The following is an 18,792-nucleotide window of genomic DNA, read 5'->3' on the forward strand; positions in this document are numbered from 1 at the left end:
CATGCCTATATGAATTATTAACTACAACAAATGACTTGTCACAGCATGTCTGGCAGCGTCCCATCACGTCTGTCGTGCTAACAGCCAGCGTGAGTCTACAAGCATCACAATGTCAAACCGCAGGGACCTGAGCTGCATATTGCAGGGATCCTTTAGCATATTGCATTGCAGTTGGCTAAGGTGTTTAAAGTAGTTTTTAGCATGTTATAAAGATAAGATGTTAAAAATTGTAACATGTTGCTGTGTGGTTCCTAAGGTGTTTTATGTAACTTTTAGCATGTTTGTGGATGCTAAAATGGTCCAAATAGCTTTAGCATGTTGCTATGCGGATGATAAGGTGATCAAAGTGTCTTTTAGCATGTTATGCTGATGTTAAGATGTTCGAAGTAGCTTAAGCATGTTGCTATGAGGTTGCTAAGGTGTTTTAAGGTGATTTTAGCTTGTTATGCAGATGCTAAGATGTTGCAGATAGCTCTAGCACGTTGCTATGCATTTGCTAAGGTATTCTGAATAGCTTTTAGCATGTTATGCAAATGATAAGATGTTGGAAATAGGCTTATGATGTAGATAAATGGTTGCTAAGGTGTTCTGAGTAGCTTTTATGCTAATTGGACGTTAAGATGTTCCGAATAGCTTTAGCATGTTGCTATATGGCTGCTTAGGTGATCCAAGTATTTATCTTGTTATGCAGATGTTAAGATGTTCCAAATAGCTTTAACAGGTATTTTTAAGTAGCTGTTAACCTTTTATATGGACATTAAGATGTTCCATGTAGCTTTAGCATGTTGGTATGCATTCGCTAAGGTGTTCTGAATAGCTTTTAGCATGTTATGCAAATCGTAAGATGTTGGAAATAGACTTAGGATGTTGATGAATGGTTGCTAAGGGTTTCTGAGTAGCTTTTAGCATGCTAGTTGGACGTTAAGATGTTCCAAATAGCTTTAGCATGTTGCTATACGCAGGGGCGATTCTAGGATTTTCACTTTAGGGTATAATAATAATAATAGCCTAATAATAATAATATATGTGATGAGGGGTGAACGCAGTGAAAACTTAGCTACAGTAGATGGGGAACCGATTATTGCTGCCTCATGATATTTTGTAAACTGGATTTATGACAAAGAACTGCACAGATGCATGCAGATATTATAACAATCTATCGATAAACACACACCTTGTCCTCTGTTTCTTGCTCTGCTATAGCCCCCCTAAAAGTGGCCTAGCAACGCCCATGGCTATACGGTTGCTTAGGTGATCTAAGTAGATTTGAACTTGTTATGCAGATGCTAAGTTGTTGCAAATAGCTTTAGCAGGTATTTTAAGTAGCTGTTAGCCTTTTATACGGATGTTAAGATGTCCCATATAGCTTTAGCATGATGCTGTGAGGTTGTCAAGGTGTTTTAAGTAGCATTTAACTTATGCATATGCTAAGATGTTTCATATAGCTTTAGCATGTTCCGATGCATTTGTTAAGACATTCTACATAGCTTTTAATGTGTTATGCAGATGGTAAAATGTTCCAAATAGCTTTAGGATGTTGCTGTGTGGTCGTTTAATTGTTCTGCGTAGCTTTTAGCGTGCTAGGTAGATGTTAAGATATTGCAAATAGCTTTAGCATGTTGCTACGCATGTTCTAAGGTGTTCTGAATAGATTTTTAGCATGTTATGCAGATGGTAAGATGTTCCAACTAGCTTTTGGATGTTGATATATGCTTGCTAAGGTGTTGTAAGCAACTTTTGGCATGCTAGGTGGATGTTAAGATGACGCAAATAGCTTTAGCACATTGCTATGAAGTGTCTAAGTAGCATTTAGTATGTTATGTAGATGTAAAGATATTCCAAATTCATTTAACATGTTGCTAAGGTGCAGGTTTGGATGCATTTTACCATTCAGCAATGCATTTTGCTGAATGTAATACAAAGGTGCAGATGTTATGAAATCATAATGCAAAAAAGTTGCACTAGAAAAATCTCTTGATGAAGTCTGAATATCCGATTCTCTGCGGGTAGCGAAGCATTGCAATCTCAAAGCTGCGCTAGAGCATGTTTTACTCATTTAATATGAATACAACATTCGTTTACGAGCACTGAGCCTCTCTTAAGACTCCTTCACGGTGCCAGAACGAGAATATATATTTGTTTAACGCTCTCTCACTGGACTTAAACCGTGCTTTGTTCTGTCGGATCTTGCGATTGTTGACAAACCGCTCTCTTCAGAAAAGTCGCCCATAACTTGTAGTGATTAAAACAAGTCAAATCTCCTTCATTCTTTTTTCCAAGCGTCCCCCACCACAGTAAATCCAAGAGATCTGCAGGTAATGATGGCTCTTAACATTCTTTTCCGTGGCTCTGAACGAGCTGTGCATTGTGGGATTAGAAGGGAGGGGTTGGGATAGTGGGCTTTTGGCTTTGTTTGATGTCTCTAGTACAGATGGCAGCGAGCGAGCACTGGGATAATGAAGCTCACTCCTCGAGCGGATCGTTAAACTCGGCACTGTTTAAACACACAATGATTGTTGGGTGAAGTTACCGCGTTAAGTCGTGTAGGGGGCTGGGTTTTAATTGTGGACAGACCACACAATCCCTCGGTGGAGTAAAGATGGCTTGATCTTGTCGCTCCCCGTCCCCCGTATGCCATAATTTGAGAGTGAAGCATCGCAGGGCAGGTTATGTTTATGATTTAATTAATCACCTGTAAATCAATATCAATACCACACCCAATTAAACTCTGGCGGTCTCTTCATTTGGCACTCCACAGAAGATAAAGCTTTTGGTGGCTTTAGCGGTGCTTCCTAAAGCAAATATCACTATTACTGTTGCTCTTACTTAGTACTAGTGATTTAAACAACCTGCTAACACTCAACGTGTAACTCGTCCTTGCAATATTCACCCTAGTAGATGATAAAATTGGCAAAATCCCAGCAGAACTGAATAACAAACATGCTAAAGCAATTTGGAACATCTTTAAGTCCATATAATAGGCTAAAATTTACTCAGAACAACTTAGCAAACAACATCTTAACATCAGTATAACGTGTTAAAAGCTAATGCCTTAGCAATTGCATAACTACATGCTAAAGCTATTTGGAACATCTTAGTGTCTACATAACGTGCTAAAAGATACTCAAAACACCTTAGCAACCGCATAGCAACATGCTAAATGAATTTGAAACATCGTAGCTTCAGCATAACATGCTAAAAGTTACTTAAACCCCTTAACAACCACATTAGCAACATGCTGCAATTTGGAATCTTTTGAGAATCTACATCATGTTACGGACAATACCTTAGACTTCTAACATGTTAAAAGCTACTCAGAAAATCTTAGCAACCACATAGCAACATCTTAAAGCTATTTGAAACATCTTACCATCCGCATAACATGCAAAAAGCTATTTGGAACATCTAAGCATCAGCATAGCATACTAAAAGCGACTTTACTCACCTTAGCACCCACATAGCAACATGCTAAATCTATTTGGAACATCTTAGCATCTGCATAACATTCTAAAGTTTACTTAAAACACATTAGGAACCACACAGCAACATGTTAAAGCTATTTTTTGAACATCTTATCATCTTTATAACATGCTAAAAGCTATTCAAAACACCTTAGCCAACTGACTTGAAATATGCTAAAGGGTTTTGAAAGGGTAAGCACTGCTCAAATCCATTTTAATAGTTGCTGGAATTACAGATCAGAGACTGACCTATAGATTGATAATTGACTAGCGTAGCAGTGCGTCACAAATGAGGACGTGTTTGTGATCTAACAATTGCCGAAGTTGTGCATGTGTCAGATGTGTTCAGTGGCCGGATCAAGTGTTTTATCAAATGTGAGGGACGAGAGACAGTAGCGAGAGCCGTTACTGCCCGCAGGCAGGCCGCAGGACACACTCTCACAGGACCCAATAAAGACATGCTTTCATGTAATGACGAGCCAGATTGTCTTGTTACTAGCAAGTACCTGCCTGTACCCTTCGTTTCCCGCTGTTTTAAATGGGATTTTCACGCTAATCTTTATCTTATTAGCTTATTTGCTCATATTAGGGTTAATGATTTTAACAAACTCCTACCTACTCTTAAGTAACTGTGTATGCGTCGTCCTACAGTTTGTAAAAGATTATTCAGTATTATTAAGGAATATTATTCCTCACTGTTATTACAACGTATTTACATTGAAGGGGGACCTGAGACCACAGAGACTTGGACTGGTAAGTAACCACCTAGCAACCATCCAGAATGCCCTAGCAACCACATAGAAACATACTAAAAACCATTCTAAAAACTACACTCCAAACTAAAAACTACATTGCAACATGCTGAAAAACACTCAGCGACCACACCTTAGCGACCATAAAGTAACATGTTAAAAACTACTCACAACACCCTTGCAACCACATAGTGACATTCTAAGAACCATTCAGAACACCTTAGCAACCACATACAAAATGCTAAAAACACTGAATACCTTAGCAACAGCATAGCAACATACTAAAAACACTCTGAACACCTTAGCAACTGAACAGCAATGTGTTAAAACACACAGAACACCTTAGCAACCGCAGAGCAACATACTAAAAACATTCTGAACACCTTAGTAACAGCATAGCAACATACTAAAAACACTGAACACCTTAGCAACTGAAGAGCAATGTGTTTAAACACACAGAACACTTAAGCAACCACACAGCAACATACTAAAAACACTCTGAACACCTTAGCAACGGCATAGCAACATGCTAAAAACACAGAGAACACCTTAGCAAATGCATAGCAACATACTAAAAACACACAGAACACCTTAGCAACAGCATAGCAACATGCTAAAACAATCAGAACACCTCAGCAACTGCATGGCAACATGCTAAAACATTCAGAACACCTTAGCAACCACATAGCATTTTTATTTATTTATTTAATTTGATTTGATAGTATATTGGTTAGTGTTATTGCGCGGCAGTAATTCGGCCCTCACAATGAAGCCTTGGTTTATCCAGCGGAGCAGCTTAGTCCTATTAATCTCTTGTAACCAAATAAAGTGTGGCCGGGCTTGTCGTGGCGGCTGCCGGCTAAGGCCAAGGACTCGTGTCCTCTCTTTGGGTCATTACTAAGCTTGCACCCCCCAGGGCTCTCCATTTCCATTGCAGCTCCTCTGTTCCTCTGCTCTACCACGCTCCCAGACTCTCCACGGCTTATCGTTTGGAAACAGATGTGTTGTGACAGTGGACATTTTCCATATGAGCTGCATAGTTATGACAGAGAGCAAAGCACCGTATGATCCAGGCCGGTCAAACCGCCACATTCATCCCCTCGGTTCTCAGAGCTCTTCTCTAGACGCTGCTGATATGGAAAGCCGTTTAAACAGCTTCGTGAAACAACTTCCAATCTTCACCAGCAAAGCCCTGGCCCGTACATTCAGGCCGTGTCCCAATTCGCGAACTACGTAGAATGCAAGATTAGCATGTCCCAAATCATAGTATGTTAACCTAGATTTTATTTTCTGAGGGAAAATTGCAGTAGCCCCTCACTGCAGAACACAAGGTCCAGGTTTAGGGGTGGAGATGGGTGGGTTTAGGGATCAGGGGGAGGAGACGGGTAGGTTTAGGGGTGGAGATGGGTGGGTTTAGGGATCAGGGGGAGGAGACGGGTAGGTTTAGGTATATGTAAGGTGGGAGGAGTTGGATCTGGAGCCAACCACGCCCCCTGGATCTTGTGTTCTGCAGTGAGGACCATCTCGAAAATTGAGTGGTGTTTGCCACGCAGAAGTCACCGGCATGATGCTAAGGTTTTCTTGGAGGTTGCCACAACGTTGATATATGGTTGCAAAAGTGTTCAGAGAGATTATTCTCCATAAAATTATGCTAAAAATGTTTTATGTTAAATTTTATGTGCGAAACTCACCACCACAATGCCAGGTTATTGCTAGGGTTTCTGGGTGGTTGCTACAACATGAAATAGGGTTGCCAAGTGATTTTTCTTCTCATAGAATGACAAAACAAGACATTTATTTACTAATATTGTTTCTTTTCAATACCAGTAGCCAATATAGTAAATTAAAAATTAAAATAAAATAAAAAAAATGGTTTAGGTGCAAGGTTTTATGTGCAAAAAAAGTCACCACCAAGTTGCAAGGTTATTTGCAATGCTATGCGGTTGCTACGTATGTGGTTGCTAAGGTGTTCTGTGTGAATTTTAACATGTTGCTATGCGATTGCTAGGGTTTCTGGGTGGTTGCCACAATGTTGATATATGGTTGCCAAAGCGTTCTGAGTGATTTTTCTCTCATAAAATGACAAAACAATATGTTTAAATATCAGCATTGTCTCTTTTTAATATCAGCAGGCAATATAGTAAAAAAAATTATGTTTTATGTTACGTTTTGATACATTTTATGTGCAAATGTCACCATGAAGTTGTTAGGTTATTAGCTAAGGGCTTTGCTGTATGGTTGCTAATGTGTTCTGGGTGAATTCTGACATGTTGCTACGTGTTTGTTAGGGTTTCTGGGTGGTTGCCAATGCGTTCTGAGTGATTTTTCTCCTCATAAAATGACAAAACAACACATTTATTGACCAATATTGTCTCTTTTCAATATCAGTAGCCAATATAGTAAAACAAAATGTTTTATATTATGTTTCATGTGCAAAAGTCTCCACCAAGATGTTGCTAAGGTTTTCTGGATTAATTTTACCATATTGCTATGTGGTTGCTGGGGATTCTGGGTGGTTGCCACAATGTTGATATATTGCCAAAGTTAAAATGGTTTAAAAAAGTTAAAAATGTTAAAATCACTTGACTTAGCAGAGTTTTAAGTACACATGTTATTTTTTGGTCATACTGATGTGTTACATACTCCAAAGCATGTATTTTTATCTTTAGTGAAGCAGCAGTAGAAGAAATTCATGGATTTCGATGCCCCAGACTAGCGGTGACCTTTACAGCTGTTTTAAACCAATATCTGGAGTCTGAACATCTCATATACTGCAGGACTAGGTGCGCTGAGCCCGCAGGGATTTGTGTAGTGCTTCCGAGCATCAGACCATAGCTAAAACCTCTCGTGTCAACTCCATGAATGCACCCAACACTGAGCGAATGGCATGCTTTTGAAATCATATGTCTGGGGGTGGTAGCTTATCCTCTGCTATGTGAAAGCACTGAATTCTGGCTTATCGTGCTGTGCTGTACCACAGACGGATGCCGCTTCCCTTGCAGGCGATGAGTGGGGATCGCTCTTTGAACGATAATTACTCAATGGAACTGATTCAATTAATTGAGGCCAGGAGCAAAAACTGGAAAGATTGGAACAAATTAAATCATAATTATCAGCTACTTAGGAGAGGCCACACCTGAGTAATTTCAAATTAAGATAAGTGTATGTACATAGCAGTTGTCCTGCTGTAGGAAGCAGACAGCGCTGACAATATTAGCATGCGGCGTGTGACGCTAATCCAGTGAAATTAATCTGAGCTGGATCAAACTAACTGTTTTTGATGCTCAAGAAATTATAAGAAATTATATCCATTGCACTGGACTTTTTCTTCCTCTTGTGATGCACTTGAGAGCATGATTGTTATGTTTGTTGAAAGTGGCGGCGTTTTAGCGCCAGTATAGTATTATACCGATATTTAACTGTGCTAATGTGGTGTCTATCAACTGCTAAACCAGCATTTTGATTGAAACTGGTTCAGATGTGCTGATAAACACTGCATATCTAATGTCTACTGCAGATTTAATGCATACTGCAGAGTGTACTGCATACTTTGTTGAATCAACTTTTTGAATCCTACAGCTTTTCAGTTCTTTTTTTTGTGGCCATAGAAGAGTAAAGTGTCAATCGGATGCATGCTTTAGAATCTCGACGGATTAGTTTTTCATGAATACTGCGAATTTGGACATATTACGTTATTCATTTGATGTTTTAGCTTACTATATAGCAAGGAAGTTGACATACTGTATTTAACATACTTCTTTGTCTGTATACTGTACATTTTGGCAAATGAAGAAGGGTAGAATCTGGTGTACGTACTGCATACTGCAGAAATAATAGTATGGTAGTATGTAATTCTGAATTCTTTGTGTTTTTCCGGAGGCTAGGAAAAAGCCGTGATTGAGACGCATACAGGAAAGCAGGTGGATGCTTAGGACGCAGCTTCATTATGAAGTTCACTTGTGGCTTTTGCCAATTAACGTCTCCAACGAGCGGCGCAGCTGGGATCTTTAGCACTGACGTTCACTAAGGTCACTCTCGCACATGTAGTAATTGTATTCTTCTGTGATTCCAGGTCAGTCTCCCGCAATCGATGACATTCCAATAAACAAGGTGGCGGTCGGCCAAGCCATTGTTTCACTGCGGTGCGGCTTGAGAAATTCCTTAATCCCCCATCTACAGCAGAGCTCAGGAGCTTTACTGGTCTGGCCTCCCTGCTGGCTGGGGTCCATAGCACTGTCAAAGCGGTCTGATTTACACCCCTGCTTTTCCTGCATTTTCTCCGCAGCCTCTCCAGTCTTTATATCCTATACGACCACATTGAACTCGACTCGTCCATTCTGTTTTTCGCTGAATGTGTCTGTTGCATTTGATAACAAAAGCAAATAGTGAGTTAATTTCATTCAATTATGACTGAAAGTGCATTGTACTTTCATTAAACTCAATAACTGATTATATTAAGCCGAACTTAAACTGAATGAGTTGCAGTGGATTTCTAGTTCCCAGCAAGCTTTGCTTTATAAGGAGAAAAGGTCCAAATGTTTTTTTTTTTACAGCGATGCCATAAAAGAACCATTTTTGGTTTCCCAAAGAACCTTTCAGTGAACAGTTCTTAAAAGAAACTTTTTAATAATATAAAGAACCTTTTTCCACAATAACAAACCTTTTGTGGAATGGAAAGCATGGAAAACAAACATGCATAAAAGCACCTTTTCCAAACTAATTGCAAATGATTTATTGAAAGCATAATCTATTAAATGCAATAAACAAATGATCTGATACCATTAGAAATGTTTGTTTTATGAAGAACTTTGTTAATCAGGTCAATAAGCAATTAACAACTATTCTTCCTTTTTATTATACAAATTTTTGATTACAAATTTATAAATCTGTTCTGAGATCAGGTAAAAACTATATAGATGCTGGCTTCACAGAGATCGAACCATTGAAATGTTGTAATGTTTCGAACCGTTATGATGATACATAACTGTTACTGAAATAATGTGACTTTGGCAGTTTGACATGCACTGAATCATTAGTTTGAAACGAATTATTCACAAAGGTTTTGAAGCTTCGAATTCTCTTCTTGTTACTATACGAATGTGCCATTAAAATGTCTACATATTTATAAAACTAACCCAAGATCAGGTAAAAATCATACAGACTCTGGTTCATGCGTTCACAGAGATCGAAACATTGAAAATTCGTAACGTTTTGAAACACTTCGGCAGTTTGGTACATGCTCTGAATCACTGGTTGGGAATAAATGATTCGCAAAGTTTTCAAATTCTCTTCCTTATTATTATACAAATGTGGATTAAAAATGTCTATAAATACATAAAACTGGTCCAAGATAAGGTAAAAACCCATATAGACACACCATATAGGTTCACAGACATTGAAATTTCATAACATTTCAAAATAGTTATGATGTAATGAATGTAACGAATCCTTGTTTACTGAAATCAACAAATGTATAAAACTAATCCAAGATCAGGTAAAAATCATACAGACACTGGTTCATGCATTTACAGAGATCGAAACATTGAAAATTCGTAACGTTTTGAAACACTTTGGCAGTTTGAAACCCGCTCCGAATCACTGGTTCGAAACTAATTCGTAAAGGTTTCAAAGCTTCACAAAGCAGTGTTTCAAAATCGCCCATCACTTTTCAAATTGCATTATTTGATATAATTGAGTTAACTTCTTTAATATTTGAATTAATCCGCAATTAACGTGTTTGTTTAGCACAAAATTCTAAGCTCTACTAATCTAGTTTGTTAGATTAGCTCACTGATTAGCTCACATTTTTTGAGTTTTGCCAACTTATTAGGGTTTACAGTGGTTTCAAATGGTCAGAAGGACAAAAAAGTGAGTGTTTGAGCGGACCGTATGTTTACGTTAGGACCGAAAAGCCACAAGCCAGCAGCGGGAGTGGAATATATTTGGAGCTGCGATAGAGAGGGATAAATAATGTGACGTTTGTAGGAGGCCTTCGCCCCACACACATGTAAATCTCCCCCACTTCGCCGCTCAAATAATCCTTCAAAGCCATCCTGAGGTTTTGAGGGAATGATTGGCTTTTGTGTCGCCTCCCGTTGCCTTTTTCCTGCGAGCACCGGCAGTGTCTGTTTGCGGCGAGTCTATTCAGACTGCAGATCCGCAGCAGAACGCCGCTATTAAATCACCACATTTAAGACGGCTGCCTCGACAAAGCCCTTCTCCACTTCTGAAAAGACCCGAGCACGGCATATTGTCACGGATCGACTGACGCGCTTAGCATTCCGCCGCATTTCCAATTCCGTGCCATGTGCTGCTTCTGCAGGGAAAAGCGGGGCAGGAGGCTGTCATGGCCGAGGGAGGGTTTGGTTTCAGGGTTAGTGCAGGAGCAGAGCAGCTCTCGTCTCTGATCTCAGAGCTGTATGAGGCCGTGTGAGAGGCCATCGGCGCTGTAAAGAGAATAACATATGGGGAAAAAAAAAAAAACTATGTTCTTCGGAATGTTGCATTTTTCCCTCAACAGCTGCACTGTACGGAACAGGGTCAACAGAAAGAAAAGACAGGCAGAGTTACAGTATAGGGATGTTTGGGTCTGTCAGGTTGTTGGTTACTGCATAGATATGTATAGGTAGATTCCCTATTAGCATCTGTTTCTATGGGCCGCTATACGCAAGTCGTCCGCCATATTGGAATGGTCAAAACAGGAATGTGAATGCTCGAGAGCAAATTGCCTGTATGTCTGCAACCCTAGTTATACGCATGTATGAAGGTCTATATCTGTAATAGACTTCAGCAGATGATTTTGCTAAACTAACACAATACAACAAGAAGAAGCCATTAGCTAACCCAACATTTAAAAAGTACTATAGTTTAAAAACCTGTAATATTAAGTTAATACATATTAAAAACACAAACCAATGATGCACATGTCTCTTTCTGTTCATTAGCCGACTATGTCTTAATGTCTGAAAAAGAAACAGCATCGCAGCAACAAATATATAATGAGCTTGACTTTTTCATCAGCAGCGAGTGTGTTTGAATTGCAGTCTGGGGGAACGTGCTCGTATATACGTATACTGTATGTGCGTCTTCCTCGGTGTGCAATAACGAGTGTCGGCCTACACCTGCAGCGCGTCGCTTCTCAGTCCTTAAATTTATGTGAAGGATTCATGCAAAATGATCTTTTGTCCCCCAAAAAAGCACTGAAGGAGGCGCTTCGAGACACCACAGTTGTTCAGACACATTCTTTCAGACGATCGGCGCATAAATGTTTCAGCGCTTTTTTCAAATGCACAATAATATCAGACATAATTTGAGCCAGCCCAGCATGCTTTGCAGTCATCGGGGGTTGTTTCCTTTTATCATTAATGTGCAATCCAGAGCATTTCAAAAGAGCTTCGAGCTTTTTTACACGGCTGGAAATGGATGCTAACGAGGCTGCCGACGAACACGGTTGCGCTGCAGTAAACGCTAAAGAACTGTTAATTAGCGGATGCATGCTAATAGGCCACGCTGTCACACAATCGACAGCGCAACCCTCCTCCATCCGTTTTTTTTTTTTTTTTGTGGCCGTGATGCAAAACAAAACAAAACACTTCATTATGTGAGAAAACGGCACGTTGTTCAACCCGAATTAATTGCATTGTGCTTGGCGAAGATGCACTAACACACTTTGATGCAGTCCTGAAATATGCATGGGCTTGTAGTCTGAGGTGATGCAAAGAGCCAAATTTCCACCGCTTTGGGCCTGAATGGGCTCGATCTTTCAGTTGCACTTAGTAAGTAGATAATTTAGCTCTCATTAAACATGGACACTGCCTGCACATACTTATCATATATAAATGTGTAGCTTATTTAGTTAATTATATATATATATAATTTTAATGTGCAGTTTTTCATAGTGCAGTCATGCTATAATCTATTAATAAATACCCTATTTATTTATTCATTCATTCTTTCATTTATTCAGTCTTTTTTTAAATGTGGCACAAAGGCCATATATATATATATATATATATATATATATATATATATATATATATATATATATATATATATATATATATATATATATATATATATATATATATATATATATATATATATATATATATATATATATATATATATATATATATATATATATATATATATATATATATGTGTGTGTGTGTGTGTGTGTGTGTGCGTGTGTACAGTATGTGTGTGTTATTTAAGATTATTTTATAGCTTATTTATCAAAGTGATTCAAAGAGCCAAATTTCCATCCCTTTGGTTCTGAATGGGCAGTTACACTTAGTAAGTAGATTATTTTCGCTCTTTAAATATGGAAACATGGCTGAACACCACAATGCACTGATGCCAAACCTTTAAGCAGCTCAGAAAATGCAAAATAATGGGCTTTTCTACTTTGAGAAGGACATGAAAGGTGGCGCAGTGGAGATGCCCTGCGTTTCAGGCCCTGTCCGTCCCCGGGGACCGAGACTCATTAGCTCTTGACTTCAGAGCAGCCCAGTCCTGCTTCTCTGGCTCTCAGATGTGGATAGAAGATGCCGGACTGAGGGTCCACAGCCGCTTTCCAGCCCCTCCTTCTCCACTGCTGTCTCACTATCCCATCACCCCCCACTGTTTGTTCAGTTTGACTGACAGCTGGTTGAAGTTCAAGGCGCTGGCAATACTGTTCTGCTCCGGGTTTATTGGAGGCAGTGAGGGAATGACAAAATATAAATGTGAAGTGATAAAACTTTTAGTGCCTGGCTGATCAGAAGGTTAGTTGGCTACTTATGTTGATGTTGCTCATATTTGTAATGTTATTCAATCTTAGCCCTATATAATATTTATAGGAAAGTCCAGGTGAATGTGTGGTTGTAATGGATCCCATAGATGATGTGAAGGGTTTGTTAAAGGGTTTTTTGAAATAGCTTGATGAAGACTTTCTCTCCAATAGATGCTTTGTGTAATGGTGCATTTTTATACTTTATAAGGTTTGGGAATCATAAGGAATTTAAACATTTGATTCTGGTTCTTCTTAGTACTTGGCTGAAGGTACTATTAACAATTCTGTTTGTAAAAAAAAAATTGGAAGATAGAAGTGCTCAGCTTCCTGTTGCCATATGATTTTATCTGTGCATTATTGCAATACTTCACCTGTGCAATACCTTACTTGTGCAATAGTAATAGTTTTTAGTCTTACTTGTGCAATAGTATATTGATAGTATAGTAGTAGCATAGTAATTTCCTTCAATGTTGTCTTATCTTGTCTTATCTTACATTCTAATAATTGGGTGTAGTTTATTTGTTTGTTTGTAAATAAGAACAATTATTTGTGTGTGTATTTACTATTATTAAATATTTTCTTTCATTCGTTTCAGTGGTTAATTTAAACAAAAAAAAATGTAATGTGTTATGTACATAAATAGTAGTTTTTTTTAATTAAATCCTAATAATTTATTAGTTAATTTAATTGTTTTATGCTTATAGATTAATAGTATATATTTAACTATATATATTGTCATATTAACGGCACAGTATCAGTTTTCGCTCAATTTCTAGCCAGATGTGATAAAATAACCTGTAGTTTAGGAAATGAGTCTGAGGACTTCAGTTACCGCTCTGACTGATTCATTCGCGTTTCTGATTCTGAACAGTGAACACTGGTAGAGTATTTTAGTTTGGTGTGCTGTCTGCTGCGTGTTCATATATATTTGTGTGGCCTTGTGTTTGTGTTGCTCGTTTCTATCAGCCCAAAGCTGAAATCATTGGAGGGTCTAGCTGTGACCAGATCGTGTTCGGATGATCTGGTCAAAGCTGCTGTATGGTCTGAATCCCTGCAGCTCAGTATACTGTACACCAGCAGCGTCTCTGTCCTTCATATATATTATATATAGGATGAAAGCAATGGAAGTTGAAAGTGCTCTTAATAGGCCTCATGCTTTATTCCTTCAGCACATGATGCCTGCAGAAAGAGCTGTGTGTGCAGCTTATGTAACGCTGATCTTATGTGGCCTGTTGTTTGACAGTGTTCCTGTATCAGTATGTTTTAGCAAAAATTATGATTTTGGTGTTTGTTCAGTAAGTATAATCATTTAAATTGAAGCTTTTGCATTTTTGCGAGTGCTGTTTTCCTATACTAAACTCACTATGATGTTAGCATGCTCTAGTTGAAGCCCAGAGTGTTACTAAGCGGTTGCTAAGGTGTTTTTAGTGTGCTAAATGAGACTTTAAATCGACTATCTTACCTAGAACCCTATGAAATCCATTTATTTTTTCCAAAATTATTCCCCCCCCCCCAAATTCTGTTTTTTGTTTAAATTTTTCTGAATTCCATTTTGATGGTTTAAGTCCATAATTTAGCATCAAAAAGGATATCTAATTGAAGTAATAAAGCCAATACATTTTTTTAGAAAATTGTTAATTTATTATGATCTATTCAAATGTCAACAATTTTAGAGTCTATGAATTTATTTAGTTATTTATTTTTAGGAATGCTGTGTTGTCTCAATTTTTCTGGATTCTGTTTTATGATTTACTAAAGTGTATTTTCCAATCAAATAAATTAATGGGATATTTTTAAATCAAATATATTCATACAACTACAACCAACTTTTACTTTAACAACAAGATTAATCTTTTAAAATGTAATCAAATGAAATCTGAACAATTCCTTTCATTTTACGGCAAACAAGTGTGCTGCACAAGAGAGTTTTACTGTTTAAATGAAAACATGGATGAAAAATGTGTGATATTGTTTTATTTAAAATTATGCAATACTGTTTTGCATTATACTGTACAATAGTAATACATTTCTGTTATAATTTCTACTTGTCTGTGTATATGATGATGATTTTCTCAAATGAAAATGTGATTTGATTTAGTTTATTTTATATGCTTCTGAGAACAAGATGAGATATCAATATTACAAATTTTTCATATTTTTTTAATTTACCTCTTTCCCCGCCATTGACGAGTTATCTCGTCTTTTAGAAGACAACGCTTCACCGCCAAAGATGAGTTTTTACGGCTTTTCGTGTTTTCACTGTTATACACTAGGGGGCGCTATTACACATCTTCTGAACGAGTACAAAACCTCCCGAACAAAAGCACACGTGAACAGGACGGAGAAACAAGCGATCTCTTATGTGAACAGATACATATGAAAAATAATGCGATCATCAGCAATGGCAGCATATAAATGAAAACTGCATAATGTTACAGAGTAAAATGTTGATCCAGGAAGTGGTATATGTCTGTGCAAGCTTTGGAAGTGTTGATAGAAGCGATTTACTGGATTTATGCTTTGTTAATCGTACTGAATATTACCCAGATGTAGTGTTTGATAAAAATTGGATTTTCTCACCATTTTGCTCAAAATTATGCATTTTTATGAAACCTACCTATATTCAAGTGTTGATAAAAAAAAGTGACTCTCAGTGCAGCTCTTCATATTTCAGCATTTGTCTTTTTGCACTTTAATATTAACAGACACTAGTCCATATCACAATTTGATTCATGGTACAACTCTACTTTTGACTTATTCATCTAAAATCCCGTGTTATACAGTAAATTCCATTTTTAGGAGTTTACGTCCATTTTTAGGAGTTCACGTCCATGTGCTCTTCAAATACGGCCCTATATACCTTTAGCATGACCTTACACAATACATTCTCCGGGTTGTGTCACTTAAACAATACAGGCCATTCTTTCCGTCCCCCGTCCCGCAGAGGTCGTTTATGAAAGCCTTGATTGACAGCCTAATTACCCAGTACAGCAGCGTGAGCTCTCTGTTGTAGGTGCGGCTCGCAGGATCGAGCAGGACAGGTGGTTGGATGGATGGAGGAGGTGAATTTGTCCTCTCTCCGTCCATCCGGGCTGTCAGGGGACCGCTGAGTGTGTTTACACGCTCAAAACGGCCAGGCAAGTGGCCCAAGCAATCAAGTGCACAGATAAAACGGAAACAAATAATAGGTGAGGAGAGGAGAATTGCGTGCGTCCACTGAGGCGGATAAGACAAATATGGGCCGGTGATTGAGCGGTGCATTCAGGCTTTGTTTGCTCTGATTCAGGCAGTGATGGGCAGGTCGGGGAATGTGAGGGGCTTTAACAAGACAGCTGCCGACGGGACGAGTGGCAGTGGCACTTTCAGCTGTCCTCTCTCAAAGACAAACAGGTCACATTCCTCAAGGACAGTCGGTCGGACGGACGTGGCATTCGAAGGATATTTATGCCTCATGCACGAGCGAGTCTGGCAGTGCCGGCGCCTTGGCGGCCCATGCCAAGAATTCATCTTTAACCACCTGTTTAGTGATTCTTTTCAGTTTTATGATAATTACTCGTGCAATGCTGTAATTAAGGAGTAAGCTGTGACATTAAACGGGATAAAGCGCAGAACTGTATCGATCTGGAGATGAATTAAATTGCATCTCTCATAACGGTTGCTGTATGTTGGCAAGAACCTGTTGCGTATGAAATTAGTTTAAGAGTAAAGGCAGAAAAAGGTTGTGATGATGTTGTTGCTATGAATGCAATGTAGCAAAAACATGTTTTCCTGCCTTTTGATATGATATAAATGTCATAATATGTATGCAAACAGCCGTTGTTGCTTAGTATATTCAAAAAAGTTTAAAGCAATAAATAAAATATGGTAAGCATGCAAATAAAATTAATTAAGAGGTTCAAGTGAAAAGGCTTTAGTATTTTTGCAACTCAGTATTTTTCAGTTTTTTTTTTTTTTTGATAAAAAATTCAATATTTATATATACAGTGGGTACGGAAAGTATTCAGACCCCCTTAAATTTTTCACTCTTTGTTATATTGCAGCCAGAAAAGTAGTTTGTTATTTATTTTGTATTTTTATTTTCATTTATTTTATTTTATTATTTATTTATGTGTTATGTATTACTTATTATTCATTTATTTTTTATTTATTTATATATTTTAACAATACAGATTGTGTCAAAGCAACTTTACAGCATTAAATAGGAAAATAGTCTGTCAATAATGCAAAATGACAATAGTATTTTATGCTCAAAAATAGCTATATATATTTTTTTTCCCCCAGATGAAACATAATTTCAACCAAACAGCTGTTGTTGCTTAGTAGATTTAAAATGTTTATTGTAATAAATAAAATATGATGAAAGAGGTTCAAGAGAAAAGGCAGATAATATTGTTACTATAATTTTTTACTAGGCTATATAAGAAATAAAGCAAAAACATTATCTCAATCTTTTTTGCCTTCTGATTTTATATGAATTTCACAATAATTATGCATATGCTCAAAAAGTTATTAATATATCTATTTTTCTTACATAATTTTATATTTAAATATATATTACATGCATACAGAAAATTAATTCATAATTATATATAATATATAAATAATATTATAAATAGTTTCATTCTTTCTACTTCAAAATGTCATGTTACTTTTCTGCGTATATTTAGAATAAAGCAAAACCATGAATTAAAGAAAAGCACATCCTCTATCTGCAGCGTCTCAATGTGAAGGTTGTTCCATGCGTTTGTCTAAAGATAAACGTTGCTATCGGTCGTTTCATCTCTTTGCACGTCCACGTTCTATTGATTGAAGCTTCTTGTCAAAATCCAACAAGTAGGTGAATCCCTCGTCACAGATCTGTGTCATATCCCTCTCACGATTCAATCAATGCTGAAAGCTCTCTCCAGTCTCCAGATCTTCTGCTCCTACAGGAATCCTTCCTTTAAAAATTAAAATCCTGTCATTTACTCTCCCTCATGTCACTCCCGATGCTTCAAAGCAACACTAAAGGAGCGATCGACGTGATTCACCAGGTTTCAGGTTTGAAATGATGAGGGTGAGTAAATGATTGTTTTAGTGAACCATTCCTCTGAACTTTAGTGAAGTTTTGTGGTTTTCTTTCTCTAGTGTTCAAACGTCTGTTCCCTTCTGTTGACCTCAGATCAGTTTCTCTGTTGCTTTCGTCTTCTGAAGTCACTCTGATGGGGTTTGAGAGTTTAGATGCACGTTGCTTGGTGTCGGTGTGATGATGTTATTTTGTGAGAACACAGCCTGGCATTATTAATGCTTCATGAAACCACGGTGGGGTTTTGAGACACAGGCCAGAAATGGAAAGAACCACACGAAATGGTTTATCAAACAGTTATTTTATTTTATTTCAGTTTTTCATATTTTTTATTATATTTTATTTTACTTTTATATTTTATTTATTTTATTAAAGGGGTCATATGATGCGATTTCAATTTTTCCTTTCTCTTTGGAGTGTTACAAGCTCTTGGTGCATAAAGAAGATCTGTAAAGTTGCAAAGACTAAAGTTTCAAATCCAAAGAGATATTCTTTATAAAAGTTAAGAGTCAACCACGCCTACCTAAAACAGCTAGTTTAGACACGCCCCCACATATCTATGTCACTATGTGGGAAGATTTGCATAATGCTGCCCAAATGTTCACGCAAAGAAAGAAGGCGTAACTTTTATTCTCACTGTAGTTTTGTTGCTGCCGCCGCCGCCATGTCGTGAAGGCGCTGTGTGATTCGTTGTGAAAGCGAAACTACTTTGTTTGGCCTTCCAAAAGAGGACGATATCTG

At 37.7% G+C, this 18,792-nt stretch overlaps 1 protein-coding gene across 1 annotated transcript in view; it reads left to right on the top strand.

Annotated features, from left to right (window-relative positions):
- Nucleotides 1–18,792, top strand: part of LOC107704161 (tetratricopeptide repeat protein 28-like) — a 289,547-nt gene that overhangs the window by 139,317 nt on the left and 131,438 nt on the right. The gene's annotated exons all lie outside the window — the stretch shown is intronic.

This window comes from Sinocyclocheilus anshuiensis, unplaced genomic scaffold, assembly GCF_001515605.1.
Source record: "Sinocyclocheilus anshuiensis isolate Anshui unplaced genomic scaffold, SAMN03320099.WGS_v1.1 scaffold690, whole genome shotgun sequence".
In the NCBI taxonomy this organism is placed as follows: Eukaryota; Metazoa; Chordata; class Actinopteri; order Cypriniformes; family Cyprinidae; genus Sinocyclocheilus; species Sinocyclocheilus anshuiensis.